The 15649-nt window shown below is 43.0% G+C and overlaps 1 protein-coding gene across 4 annotated transcripts in view; it reads left to right on the top strand.

Moving 5' to 3' along the window:
- The window catches only part of reln (reelin), a 101559-nt gene that overhangs the window by 23103 nt on the left and 62807 nt on the right, over positions 1 to 15649 (top strand). The window lies entirely within an intron of this gene.

Genomic DNA, 15649 nt, shown 5'->3' with positions numbered 1-15649 from the left:
AGTAAAGGAAATTGGAGAACAAAGCAGAAAAAAAATGTATGAGACCTCTGAGAGACAAAACCAAACTTTGAATAACAAAAGAGAAAATGTTATGATTGTCAGGAGAGCTGGTTGGATGTTAAACTTCAGAGGGCGTAATGAGCTGCATTTGATTTATTTTACCCTGCTGTATCTGTCTCTATCTGAAACATTTACCTTGGATTGTCTACATGTGAAGTGTGCTCATCTCTGTTTCCAGGTGCTTCACCTTAATCCAGTGTCATGCCAAAATGCAAATCATAATTAAGTCTTAAAATAGTTTTTAAAGGGCAATTAAATTCGAATAAATACACAAATAAATCAGACGTAAGTATGACCCGTTTCCTGACTCACACTGAGGATATTCAGACTCAGATGAAGTGTGTGTGGAAGGAGCCCCTGTGTGCAGGGGCGGGGGCTTTCTCTGGGTGATGGACTGACCATAAAGAACTCCTCAGAGAACAGGGCTACTGGCCCAGAACTGCTGCCCAGCGGGCTCACTTATCCTGACTAACTCCACTGTTCTTCAGACGCTGACTTCACCCTGGCCAGAGCCGCTCTTCACTCTTGGCAGCCATGTTTACTGGGGCGGCATCCAAGCATGGATTGCGTCACCTTTGCTTCACTCTCATTAAATTGAGAAGTTTTAAGAGACGGGCTGCACAGACTGATAGGCAGCAGTTTGTAGAGCTGTGAGTTTCAGCGTAGTGTGTGTTTAAATTAGTCCACAAACCCGTCCTTTACAGGATGTGTAATCTTCTGAGAAGATATGCTGTCCAGTTTTCACAGTGTTAGTCACACAGTGTCTCTGCACTGTGTCTCTCTGCTCTGCTTCTCCTGCATCGACTCCCAGTGTGAGCCTCAGCGCTTCATGTTGCTGTACTGAATCAAAGATGTCAAACAGGAGGAACAGATCAGGGTTTATTGGTGTGCCATTGTCCCTTTCAGTGCCAATTTATGTATTGTTATTTACTTGGAATGAGATTTTGAGGCGAAACCCTCTGTACCCTGTGTTGCAACAGCCTGGATGGTCCATAAATTCTGATCCATGGCAAGAATTGTATAATTGGAGAGAAGGATCTGAGGCCTTGGGAGGGCTGTACATGGATGCTCCCTGCGAGAAAGGGCTCCATCAATGAGCTCATTCAAACCCTGTGACATTGCCATGCATAAGAGAGCGGCTGTTTGAGCGAAAGAGCTTTGAAGATAATGCTGTAGAACAACATAGCATGAGGTGCTGATTGATTCCCACTGTAGCTGCGATAAATACAAAGGAATCTGCGAGGACAACCGGGTCACCGAACTCCACAAGGGATTTTTACGAGCCTAATGTTTAGTGTGAAGCATCTACGACAGGGTGTGGCTCTAATCCCCTTAAATGGAGGCATGTAGGAGACGCAGATGCACATGAACAGCGACACACAGTTCAATACAGAAACACCAACCCACTCCCACTGAAAAACATTTACTCCAGCTGCGTACAGCTGTTCAAGAGCGGCGGCTGGCTGGGGGGAACATGTGGCTGACAGATGTATCAGTACAGGAACCAACTAAAACCCCAGCACAGAAATATTGAATCCTCACAGCTCGGCCTCCAAACGATGGCACACGCAAAGAGAAGAGAAGACAAGCAGAGACTGTTTTGTTTTTAATTTTTCAGATTTCAAATCATAAGTTAATTCCAGGCTGGTGGGTGGGGGGGTCTTTGTAAGTAGATCTTTAGAGTCAGAGGAAAAAAGGAGGGTAATTAAAAGGGAGACAAAAATGGGCATAGAGTGAGCATGAGTGGTTTGAACCAGATAAAACTGCAGACGGAATAAACAGATAAAGGCGAGGATCCGTGGAGACGGAGAGGTTAGTGTGTGTACCCTCAGTGTGGGGATGTCTTGTGGTTGATGTGGTCAGGGTTGATGTGGCGAGCAGACAGGATGACTACACGCTGGTTTCTGCAGAGAGAGTTCCCCTCGGCCGTCTTTGTCACTGCTCGTCTCTTTTTACGGAACGCTTGTAAAACCGGTTCATCTACACGTCACGCCACTGCTCCTCTCAGATGTAGATACCCCACACTTATACACCGGCAGACGCCACAACAGTGAGACAAAGAAGTGAGTTTTTTATTGGCCTCCACTCCTTCTAAATAACAATGTACTTTACACTACATACCGTATATAATAAAGTGTGAAGTATAGGGACAGACTTTTTACTACGCTGTCACAACTTAACACCCACTCATAGTCGAATTAGCTGAAGTGAGATGGAGCCATCGAGGTGGCAGTAAGCCTCGTCTGAGGAATGTCATATTTTCTTTTTTTTCTGGGCTGAGCTGCCTTCCTCTGCTCCTCAAAGGAAGGAGATCTCCCACCAGCCGCCGGGTGGCTTACCACAGACCTTTATGAAGCTGTAATTGCTTTGCAGAGACTGGTGCAGACAAACTGGAGCTCAAAACAATGTTGACAGAGGCAGAACGGTATAAAGTGACTGTGGTCCTTATAAATGGGCCCACAAGAGGGCTGATAAACTAGTCTGGCTGCAGCACAGTAGCAGCGGCAATAACTCTGGCCTAAGGTGCGAGGCCTTGCAGCTCAGACTCAACATGTCATTCTGGGATCCATGTAACATTTTACAGGTAATGTATACGGCAGAGTGTGTGGAGTGATAAACCTCATTTCTTTGTTTAGTTTAGTATGACAACGTAATTGCTCATTAGAGACCTTTCCAACAACTTTGGACGTGAAACTTTAAGACTATGTGTGTAACATAAACAGAGGGGACGTCTACACAGACTGCCAGAAAGGCAACTCGAGTCCTGACTGACTCAGCTTCTGGAGAATTCAAAACTGTTCCATGTTTTTCCTTCCTTTCACTTTTATTCCATTAGCAGATCTTTCTTTCCATTCCACTTTCTTGGCTTTTGCGAAAGGAACTCACACAGATTTCAAATTTGTGTCTGCGGAAGAAAAAAAAATTTATGAGGAGAACAATGTCACATGCATGTTGCTATAACTTTGATTTATGTGGTTTGATTTTACATGAAAACAGATCGCTGTTGTGTGTCGCACAGACATTATGAGGTGATGTATTGGACCCCACACGCCAAGCGCTGCATGGAAAGAAATGTCACACGGTCTGATTTGTATAGCTGCACTAATGGCTACATGCTCCCCTCAAATCAGTCTCCATTCAAACAGAAACAGAACAAGGATCCATTTGGAAGACCTCAGATTATTTCTAATGATGGAGATGAACAGAAAGCACTTGAAGGGGAGGAGAGGACAGAGAAATAGATAGGTCATGTGGTCTCGATTGCTGGAACATGTTGATATGCCCTCTATAACATCAGGAGGATCAGACCCTACCTGACACAACAGGCCACGCAGCTTCTGGTACAGGCCCTTGTGATTTTACGCATCGACTACTTCAACTCCCTCTTAATAGGCCCCCCTACATGTACATTTAAACCTCTGCAGATGATCCAGAATGCAGCAGCACGTCGGATCTTTGACCACCTGTCATCCCGCTGTTAATCATGCATCACTGGCTTCCAGTGGCAGCTCGAATCAAATTCAGAGCTCTTCTTCTGGCTTACAAAAGATTGACAAGAACCGTTCCTGCCTACCTGGGATCCCTCATCCAGGTCTACACTCCTTCTGGCCCTCTGCGCTCTGCTTGTGAAAGATGCCTGGTGCTCCCAGCCCAGCGCGGCTCCAAATCTCTAGCCAGACTCTTCTCCTATGTTGTGCCCAAATGGTGAAATGAAAATACCCAACGCTATACAATCCGCAGAGTCCCTTTCTACTTTTAAGAGATGTCTGAAAACTCATCTGTTCAGGGTACACTTACGCTGACCCTTCTCCTCTTTGTCCTCAGGGGTAGAATGAGTCAGAAGGTCTAAGACCCAGCTCTCAGTAAATTTTCAGCACTAACTACTGAGTGTTGTTGAAGGTTGAAGTATACTGTTGCAGCAATTAATTGTGGTTAGTTGGCTACATTATTCTACATTATTTAGAAAAAAATAAAAAAATAACAAAATACTGCACTTAATGGCAGCGCTAAACAACTTAAAGCACTTTGTTGCACTAACTAGGTTTTCCTTCTGTCTAAATTCTTGCTTGTGTTGTACGTCGCTTTGGACGAAAGCGTCTGCTAAAAAAAACAGTAGAACTGTAGAACTGAGTAATGCCAACCTGGAGCTGACAAAGTGTTTGAGCTTTAGTGAATGACTGCAAGTGAAAAGTGAGAGGAGAAAATTGGAAAAGGTGTGCATGAAAAATTGCAAAAAGGAAGCGATGAAAGGAGGACAGAATGTGGATGATATAAGGAGGGGGAAGGAGTAAAGAAAGATGAGAGGATGGCGTTCCATCACTCCCTCTGACGGAGTGGCTGATTGGTGTTGCCGTGCCAATGCTGAGCCGCTGAGAAACTGGTCATTGATGGATGGCTCGTTTGCAGGGTGATGTTTATTTTGTCGTTAATTTGCATATTTGTATGTATTTGGGGGGCGGTTGGCATGCGCTGACGAGGATCAGTCCCCCATCTCCACGTGATGGATCTGGCTGTCTAACAAAAAGGACAGCTCAGTGACGGGGACATGCAGTTGACACTGTCCCCATGACGGATGGGCTCGTGCTAACACACAGCCCGATCAGAGATGAAATCCTGCTGCACCTTGACCTACGGAGGAGGGGCCAGACAAAAGTGTAATCATGCCATTCACATATTTAATGCAGAGATAGAAACACACAGAAAACACAGTCTTGGATGATGATTCCTTCTGATTATGCTCAATTATGCATTCAAGCCCTGATATCCATGCACTCATCCATCTCAAGGCTGAAGGTCGCCTGTCTGTGCCCTCTTACCACCAAGCCAGATTGAATGTCAGCCAGAATGTCAGACAATGAGAGATGGCAGCTCATCATGTCAGTATTTACAGAGACACACTCCCAGGCGTGTTTGCTGCTGAACGGAGCCTTATTTTGGAGGTACTGACAATCCCAGGAGAGCGCAAGTGTGCTTCCGCATACCCCCTTCCATCAATGGGATGAGGAGAGGAGAAGCTGTGTGTAGGGAAAAGATGGAGGATAAAGAGGAATGATATGGAGGAAAGGGTAAAGCAGAGAGGAGGGAAGGGGCGAGGGAAGGGGGTCCCATGGGGGGAGAAGCTGTCAGTCCCTGGGAGACTTCAAACGTACAGCAGCCCTGTGATCAGCCTGCTCCCTGGCTCTCTGCTGACAGCTCCCTGACTGCGCCGCTTAGACTCCCTCACGCAGACACACACAGATACACACTTGCTTGCTACCATAAGAGCTCCTACACTCAGTGAATTATCCACTCATAGCACAACACATTCAAATTCCATTGACATTCGCACACTCATGCTGATTCTCACTCTCAGGGTGTGCATCTGTGCCACTCCGACATGCATCCTTATAACAACCTTGAATGCTGCTGAAGTTCTTCTGCTGCAACTTTGTCAAAGACGCCACACACTCACAAACTGTTGCTCCTGATCTGAAAAAAGGCGAGGTGTTGGAAGTGTGGCGCTGATGATGTTGTTGATGATAACTTATCTAAGCCATTACTCCTTCCCTGCGCAGGGCTGAGGCATCCACAGGCAGATCCCTCCTGATGATGAATTCATTAGTACAGAAGATGAAATGAGTTGTCAGAGGCAGGGTTATGTATGGGAGGTGATTTGTGTTCTCTGTGGCACGGCGTTAGATCAGTCTCGACATCGGCTGGGTCGGCTCGCTGTAAATCTCCGCACTTTGCTGGCACAGGTCTTTGCACACCCCTCGTGCCCAGACTGAGCCTCTGTTCTGTCCGTTCCTTTGCCTGGCACGTCCTCCCCCACCAATCTCACAATGCTGGGAAGCTGCTAACAGGTGGCTCAACATTTGGGTCCTCTCAGAGTCCAGAGGAACGCTTGGGTGATTATGCAGCACAAGTCATGTCGCTTCTCTACACGCTCAAAGGCTTCTCTGAAGCAAAAAGAAAACCCACCTCTACAGAATACAACACAATTTATTATTTATGTAAGGCAGACTCACAGCGGACTCTAGAAACAGTGCATTACTGATGACCACACAGCACAGGTCTCAGCTCAGGTCTTGCCCCTCAGGTGTGATGCTACAGTACAGTAGACCTGCTGGAGCAGTGCTGCTGGGAATTCACTGGTTCACTTAGTGTGCACCAGCTCTCCTGGAGAACATAGACCCGTCTTTGAACTCCCACAGCTGCCTTAGGTGTGCTTACATTTCTGTGCTTTGTGTATGTGTGTCTTTATTGCACATGTGCATCTATTGCGCCGTGCGTCAAGATGTGCATATGTATGTGTGTGTTCATGTTTTTTTCAGTTCAAGCACACATTTTTGTATGCACATGCTGGGCTTTTTCGTGTTTTTTTCTTTTTGTTTGCTGTATTATTGGAAAAAAAGGTCCAGGGTGACCAAGAGAGCAGAAATAGGAGAGGAGCTGGACTGACTGTGATAGAGATTTCAAAGTGGTGTGTGAGATGTTGGCTAGTTTTTTTTATTATTTTTATTTTTTATCCTGAAGGAGAGAGCAGCAGGCGTAGGCTGTTTCTCCCATGTGTGGTCTCTCTCGAGCAGAGCAATGTTATTTTCTGCCGCGCAGAGAGGTTGGTTACAAGCCAGAGAGAATGAGAGAAAAATAAAGATAGAGGGAGCTTTGACTCAGAGACTGCTCAGTTTGACACATTTCTGTGAACACTAGTGGGTTTGCATCATTTCAACAAAGAGGCAAGCTGACTTTGAAATGTACCTTTTGTTGTTGTGATACAAAACTCCTTATGCTCTATACCTCCACATGCACCTTGCAAGTGTGTGGGCATCTGTGGGTTTGGTGTGCAAACTGAGAGAGTGATTTCACCACAAAGTGCATGCTATCCAGCCCGCTCTCTGAGGTTTATTCATTTTTAAAGTTCCTTCGCAGAGAGTATTAGAAAGAGTGGAAGTGCTCCTTGACTGTGTGAGATGATGAAGCTCGCTGGTTTTCCTGGTTTCCCCCTGTAGGGCCTTGACTGGATCTGCTTCTCCAACTTCTAAAAGCCTCTGAGAAGAAACCCTCCACAGCCTGGCCTCTTTTTTTTTTTTTTTTTTTTTTTTTTTACAGTACGCACAAGTTATATGTGAACAACTCACCCAGATCCAATTTGACCCATATTTTGGCAGCAAAACTAGTTGGTGACCTTCTCCGTGTTTCGCCCTCCTTTCAAGAGGCAGGCTGTTGTCGTGATTAGTTCACTGCCTCCCAGCATTCCTCTGTCAGACCAGGCTCAGATCCAGCATCCTCCATAAACACATAAAGGTGCACGCACAAACTTGGCAAACACACACACACACATGCAAAAGCAGCACTAGTAACACCACGCCTCGCTCCGGGCTTCCACTGGCTTCTCACCTGTCGCCTCAGGACTCTATCTCTCATACTTGACATGTGTGTCAGAACAGAGCCTGCGAGACCACGGCCTCACCAGTTTGTTTGTTTGCTGCATTGATGGGTGAGGAGCGGGGCAAGAAATTAGCACAAGTCAAATCAGATTAATTAATCCCCAGCTCACAGTATTAGCCGAGAAGTCGTGTTGAATTAAAAATCAAATTATCCCTGGCGCCTGCCGTTGAAGCCGTGGTGAGTGCCTGCCAAGCTGCAATGACACACACCCACAGAAGGCCGCTGCTCATGGGCTTCACTGATGGATGGACCTATGGATGGATGGAAGGGCAGGAGGGAAAATGGGTGCTCAAGGACCACAGGCGTGGGGGAGGGGAGTTTAGTGACTTTGCCACCCAGTGTGGTAAGCTTCTCCTGGGGCACAGCGCTGGCGTTCCTCCACTGGGTGCTGCTCCAAAGGCCACACACCAGTTACACTGAGTAGGCCTAGCTATGTCTTTCCAATTAGGCCTCTCAGCAACAGTTCACCCTGATGCTTTACGTAACGCACACATCATGAGCCTCTGACTGGACCGGATTTCAAGAGGCACTTATTTCTCTGTTTGATTCTTTCTAAAACATGAAGACAAATTGAAATATTTCATCCAACTTGGATCAGATTTTTACAGTTTTGGCCTATCTCTCTTTGAAATTATAAGTGTGTTCAACATAGAGGTAAGTGTTAGAATAGAATAGAAAGAATAGAATAGAATAGAATAGAATAGAATAGAATAGAATAGAATAGAATATTTCTTTATGTCCACCAAAGTGAAAAATTGACTTTGGCTCACCAGCACAAGAGACAGACAGCACTAAAATACGAAAAAATGTTATACATAAAAACATTTATAAAGACACAATATAAAAGTAGAGGTAAAAAAGGATCTTGTTAAATTAGTAAAACACAGTTCAGACTCCCTAAAAAGACCTGGCCAGAGAAACTCTATTGTGCCTCCAAGACCTCAGAGGCTCAAACTGACAGGACAGAGGATGGGAACTGTCTGCCAGGATTCTCTGGGCTTTCCTCCTCGTCCTGTCAATGTAAGTGTCAGCAAGAGGCCTCTGGGGTTTACCCATGATTTTGCCAGCCATTTTTACTATTTTGTTTGGCTCGCCCTTACACTTGCAGCTCAAGTGACCAAACCAAGCACAAAGGTGAAAAGACAAGATGCTCTCAATCTGAGTTGAGTCCACAAGCCGGAGAATCTGCAGACTGACTCCAAGACAGCTTAATTTTCTTGAGTAGTCTGAGTCGCTATTGGCAAGAACCTCATGATATGATACGATAAAATCACAATATTGGGATATTCTACACGGTTAACTATTTGATTGAAAACAACTTTTTTTTTTTTTTTTGAAAAAATGAAAGTCAGATGCAGTGTTTAATAAATACACTTAACTTGAAAACATAAAGTGTGTCAAGTTTTTCACTTAAAGTACTGTGACTATGATTTGCTGAAAGACGTGGTCAGTTGGTGAAACTGCTAAATGTCACTTGGCTTAACCAATGTTACACATAAAAAATCTAATATTGCACAAAACATGAATGTGATTATTATTTTATCAGTCTATTACACTGTAAAAAATTTAACTTAAAATGGTTTTAAACAAACTGACCCAAGAATACAGGGAAACATTGATGTTTACGACATCTGAACTGGCATCATCAAGTTAAAAAATGTAAAGCATTTTGAATGCAATTTGAGATTATATTTATTATACAATTTATGGGCAACATACAGCAGAGTAGCTCTTTGGCGCCATCTACAGCAGTGGAGGTGCAGAAGACGTTTTGTTCTTCCAACTCACCTAAAATTTTAATTTTTTATTTTAACAAAATATTGATATTAAGAGTTAGAATATTGATACTTTATAACAGGTCAAATATCACAATGTATTGCTGTTTCAATATTTTTTCACACCTTTAGTTCAACATGTGAACTGCTGAGTTGTGAGAAAGACACTAGAGGTGCAACAAGGCTTGAAACTCAACAAGCCAATCACAAGGCAGATCAAAATTATTTTTATTACACCCCAAGGTTTTCCAGCCTGAAAAAAAGTTTAAAAAAAGAAGATTGTCAGAAAGAGGTGGGTTCAGTTTTAATTTTAGAGGACTCAATTTTGGCTGAACTCCCAAATATACTATTTTTTACACCGCTGCTTAATGCTTGGTTTGGTCACAGAATATCTGACTGTGTGGTTGATCTTGTTCCCCAAAGTCAAAGAAAACAGTGTTACCTGAACTGACAAAATGATGCCCAAAGCAAAGATGTTAAAAGTTAGTGAGGACATTAAGCATAGCTGCATGTGTGTTCAGAAAAATAAGTATCAGGATTTATGCACACACACATGAGATCATGCATTTGGCTATACTTGCTGCGAGTGTGTGAGAACGCATCTTTGAGATGGATTGCACGGCTCTGCAGAGGTGTACGAGTGTCATCGATCACACAGGGTGGAGCTCCAAAACACACAACACTTGTTTGATTCAGAACAACATTCATTTCAATTATGACACATTAGTTCAGGGGGTATATTATGCTCCAGCAGGTTTCCTGTACTCCATTTATCATTCATGCTTGTACGACTTGTAGCTCTTGATCACTGATAGGAAGAAGCATGCAGCCTGTAGCTGTGAGCTTTGTTTATTTTCTTCATGAACACAAAGCTCAGCTGTAGTTATTGGTTTTGATAGTTGTATGTGATGCATTACAAAACAGGAAATTATTAAAGCAGCAGAGTAATTAATTGAATCCTGTGTTTATTCACATGTGACCGTATATTAGCTGTTAGATGTGTACAGTTTTCTCTCTTTCAGCTGGTAACAACCATACTGGCAGCTCCAACAAAACGCCTTGCTTTGTGTGTTGTGTGTGGGTGTGTGTGGCCTTGCCTTCAGGAGTTTATGGATGATGGATGCTGTGAGATACAATGGAAGTCTAAATGAAAGAGCAATTGTTCTGTGAGTGTATGCATATGGGCAAAATTGGTTTGGCTCTCAGAGCCCGGGCACAAATACATTTTATTTACAGACAAGTGGAGTCTTTCACTAAACATTCAATGAAACGCACACATGGAAAACATAATAATGTAAACACTCTCAAGGATAATACGTTTCTCATTCATGCTTTTTGCTTTCTCACCTACACACACAGAGTTATGCAGACCTCCAGGTGTCCTCTACCACCACCAGCTCCACTCTCTTTCATTCATGTTGCAAAACCCCCCCTCCTCACATTTTCCCACAGAGTCTCTTACCCTCTTTTCCCCTGACCACTGGCATCTTTCACCACCCATATTAACACACAGCTTCCTCCTGGCAACACTGTGCCGAACCCCTGCCATCACCGCAACGCTGCCAACCCGTCTCCATGGTAGTATGATTGGCAGGTGCTGAGATGGACGCCTGTTTGAGCCAATGGCAGATCAGAGCCTGGTTGTCATTCACTGGGTCTGAACAACCAGCTGAGGATGGTATTGGGGAGAAGGGGTGAATGCAACACACACAAACACACACACACATATAGCAATGGATCATTCAGCAGCACAAAGCGTATGGGGTCCCTACTCGGGCTGTCACTACTGTTGTGATGTATCATTTATGTCTCCATTGTGTGGCCTTTTCTTGGAACATGTTGACAGTGGCATTATTCTGGCTTTTGACAGATTCCCATACATTCACAGGCTTTTAATAACACATGTTAATGCTTCAATAGGTTTATGACAGCTTTAAGAATTACCACATGAAATATGAGGCGTTAATGGGCCTGCTCTCCAAATAATCTGGGGTGTAATACATTGAATTTTTTATTCTGGGCAAGAAGTAGAATGATCACTGCTTATAAGCCATTATCTGTTGGTTAACACACACACGCACACACACAAGGCCTGTGGGACTATAGATATGCATTATAAACATTAATCTGAGTGTTGTAAATGAGACCCACTTCTCTGTATTTAATGAAAGAGTATGTAGTGAGTGGTGAGTAATATAAACTCCTAAGACAGGAATCAAATAACCTAATCTCCTTACAGCACATTATGCTACTTCATAAGCCTTTCATTAGCGCTTCGAGCAAACTGCTGTGCACACACATGCTCTTAAATATTCTGCCCGTGGTTGCCTTTGCATATTTATTTACAGAGTATGTGCCTTTGAGTGTGCATATCATTGTACGTCTGTGCTCCACTGAAGAATTGAAGGCCACTCCTTTTAGCCCTCTTTCTCCATCCTCTCTGTTGAGAAAAAACAGCATGAACAATGTTTCTAACTGTCTTGAAATGATCTCTAAAAACAGTCCAATCAAACACAGACACATCACTCAAACAATTAGTTCTCTGTTGCTCCCTGAGCCAGCATTTGCTGAAGGACAGTTGTGAAATGAGAGCAGAATCCAGTAGCTATTTGGTACAGACCAGATGTCAAATGGTTTGTCTAAACTCTGAATGATTTGGGTAAATGTTCAAATCAATTCGAGTGGTGCCTCTCGAATCCTCGCAACTCTGCCACAAAACCTAACTATCAGCTCTAATGCCAGTTCGTCAGGCTCCTGCTGGTCCTACAGTGTGAAGTCGCTGCCAGGCTGAGCCACCGATTGCCCATCTGCTCTATCGGGGAGAATTCTCACTCCATCTATTTGACTTGTTTTGAGCTTGGCTGTGAAAAGCTCATTAGCTTTGCAAAGTGAGATATAAAGACTGATAGAAGAGGCAGCGTCCAAACAGAGCGATGTTAAAGAGGACACAGACAGATGTGAATGGAAGTGTTTACATATTTAAAGGACACAAGACCAGACGGAGGGGAAAAAATGTGGAGAAGTCTTTGTTTCTGCAGACTTGGGCGGACTGAATATGAATACATAAGAGGCAGTCAACTTCTCACTTCCTTTTTATGAGCTGCTTTGAAAACTCTCCACTTACCAGCAGAGATTGATGTGGGGGTGACGATCATACAACCAACATTTGACCCTTGAAATTCGGACACACCCATTTCCTGTGTTGCAGAGTGTCTCTGTGAGTTTATGTGTGGGCATGCTTTGCGGTGAATGTGTTAGTGCATATGTATATATATATATATATATATGTGTGTGTGTGTGGGTTTTTTATTTATGAAACATGCTCTGCCCAGTCATACCGTGGGAGTTAGCAGGTCATCTTCCCTTGCCATTAATCACTGCTGACAGCTCACAAGTGCTCAATCTGCATGTGAAAGAACTGCATGTGAGCGTGCGTGTTTGCAACCACGGATATGTGGTCGCAACAGTCCTCTAAGATCCCCCTGCGGCCACTGACTGAATTAGAAGTGGCCTCTGCTAATACTCATCTAACATGCATCATGAATGCATCACCAGTGGCATTTGCACTCCTGTCTTTGTCAGCTCATTAAGTGATTGTGTGATAACAAGTTTACTGTATATGAAGGAAAAATCTGCTTTGAAATGACACCAAAAGTTTTAAAAGTCACCTAATTTTCTAGGAGGAGTCACACAAACTGTTTCTTTAGACAGAGATGCAACAGGTAGTGTGATTAGAGTTGGAAAATATGTTGAATGGTGGGAGCAGACAAAGAAAAAAGTCACATCTACATGTACCTGGAGTAAATCAGTGTACACTGTCTCCACTGACCTGGCTTGTAAGGACATGAAAGGCTTTTTTACTTCATCTCACAATGACGAAAGAGCACATCCTTCTATTTCTCTGCTCATCCAAGACACTCCGTCCTTTCTTTTTTTCCCATCCGGGTTCACTACAGCTTGTTGCTTCACCAGAACATTTGGGATTTGGTTTTCATTGAATAATAGTGATTTTTCTCTCTCCTCTCCCTCTTCACTCCCGCACATGAAAGGGACTAGTTTCGTTATTTGCATTTTTACGCCTGAGTGTATTTTTCAAGTGGGAATAGAAATTCTGTGAGCAGTGTCGAGTCCCGGCGCTGCTGTGTCCTGAAGTGCATCAGTCTGCCTTTTCATCTTCACTCTACTCTAACAGCTCGCTGCCTTTTATTTCACCATACCCATAGCTCTTACTCTGCCTCCTGCTCAGTTTTTCCAATTTTCCTAATTTCATCACAGCCTAATACCACATTTTGTTTCAAACACTGAACACTGCGTTCGATTTCACTTCACCAAATTGTTTCCTGTTCATCCTGGAGTGAACTTGTGTTTTCCTATCAGGGAGAGTGAAAATCCACCTGTTCTAACTCTGAAGTTGTTGTTGTTGCCCTGTCAGTCCTCTACAGCAGTGATTCTCAAACTGGGGTTACGGGACCCCCAGGGGTCTGCGAACCATAGCTGGGGGGTCTGCGGTATGTTCTCAAAATTATTGTCAAAATTACTGAAAAGGCATGACAACAAACTGGGATCTCTTGCACCAATAAATTCTTCTATTTTCCCAGTAACTACTGCCCAGTTTAGTTTTGTGCCATGGGATTAATTCTGATATAATCATGGCACGTCTATCAACTCATAGTGGGCAATAATAGAAAAAGAAACGCTACATAAAAAACAGCTTGGAGCCAACATTTTCTCAAAGTTTATAAAATGATTGACCTGGAAAGTATACATGTAGCCGAATTCTATTTTTGCAAAGTACCAGATAATTCAAGACAGTGTTATTATTTGATATAACAAATTTTAAAGGTGTGGGATAAGATAAGTTGATACTTCTTCCTACTCCTTTTCGCTCATGTTAACTAAGAAACTAAATCAGTAATTGTCTTGTTCTGTTTTCATATTTTTCTGATCACCATTTATTTGTATTACTCACTGTTTAACTTGTCATCTACATGGATGAAATAAAGTCATTCATTCATTTATTTTTTAGGAACACGTTACTTTAGAGGTCCCCAAATTTCATCACACTTAGGTAATAATTAGACAAAGTTTTTTCTTATTTCTTTGAAATTATCCCCGAAATTTCCTGAGAGTTTGGTGAAAATTAGCACATAACTTCTGGCCAGTTCTGTTTTGCACCTGTACTCACGGTGTCTATCACAATCAGGTAAAGCCAATTTACAACCCCATACTTGGTGAATATCTATCATCTGAAGCCTTCACTTGTATCATGTAAAACATTATAGACGTAATCATAAAGGTTTATCATTTTGCATGTGATCTCAATTATGCATATCAACAAACTCGGTGCTAAAGAACTTGATGAAATTAAATAACAAAAAGCTAACTAGCTAAGCCAACTACTTATTGGGAAATTGAATTATTTACTTAACATTTCAAAGGTAATTTTCAGAAGAAACAATGAACCTAACTTCTGTATTCAAGAACTAAGCAGCTTTTTATCACCTGCTTCTCTGGAATAAGCAGAAATTTCGGGATACTTCTAAAAACATTTTGTGGTGGGTTGTGATTTTATTTCCAATAAACTATTTGCTAATCCTGACCTTCTTGCCTTGCAATTTGGAGTAAATTTAAAAGAAACTGGAAATAAAACAGTAACCTGTCAATTTTGACTTGCGACAATAAATTTGGACATTATTTTGAGGAAGGTATATGCTAATTTCAAATTATGCTAACTAATGTTACGATAATGCGGGGGTCCTTGGAAGAATGTCACACCTGAAGGGGGTCAATGGTCCAAAAAAGTTTGAGAACCCCTGCTCTACAGTAGCTAAATGAGCCACCACACTCTTAAAGATAAAGATAGAAGATAACATCCATTTGAATGAGTGAGTCAGTCTAGCTCCTGGTTGCATCTGTCCCTCTGAATGCACAGGCCCCAGCCCTGTTTACTTTCTCCTTCTGCTATCTCCCCTCCTTAGCCTGCTTCTCAACATCATCAAAACACTCCTCTCCTCCTGTTTCGCTTTGCAGCTTTCCAGAAAGTGTTTCCACTGCCACAAGAGCTGAGCTTGTATTATGCACATCTGCAGGGATTCTCAAATTGCAGCACAGCAATGCTGCGAGAAGTATTCACAGCACTTCTTCATCTCCTTTTTTTTTCCTGCCACAAAATTGGACAATTAGTGCCAAAACTGTTGCTTTGACGGCTTTGGCTGTGGTGGAAAATGCTCAGCGTGTGCAAATAGAGAGGAAATTGTGGCACTCTTTTGTACCAGGGGTGTTATAAAGAAACAGAGATGTGTGGTTACGTCAAAGCATGTTGTTGCCCTGAGTGCTGCGTAAGAACAGCACAGAAGGCATTGTGTGTCTCTGTATGTTGGCGG

This window comes from Halichoeres trimaculatus, unplaced genomic scaffold, assembly GCF_033239565.1.
Source record: "Halichoeres trimaculatus isolate MK-OKI-2021-1 unplaced genomic scaffold, fHalTri1.1 fHalTri1_scaffold_10, whole genome shotgun sequence".
Classification (NCBI taxonomy): Eukaryota; Metazoa; Chordata; class Actinopteri; order Labriformes; family Labridae; genus Halichoeres; species Halichoeres trimaculatus.
This window is presented reverse-complemented; position numbering and strand designations above follow the sequence as displayed.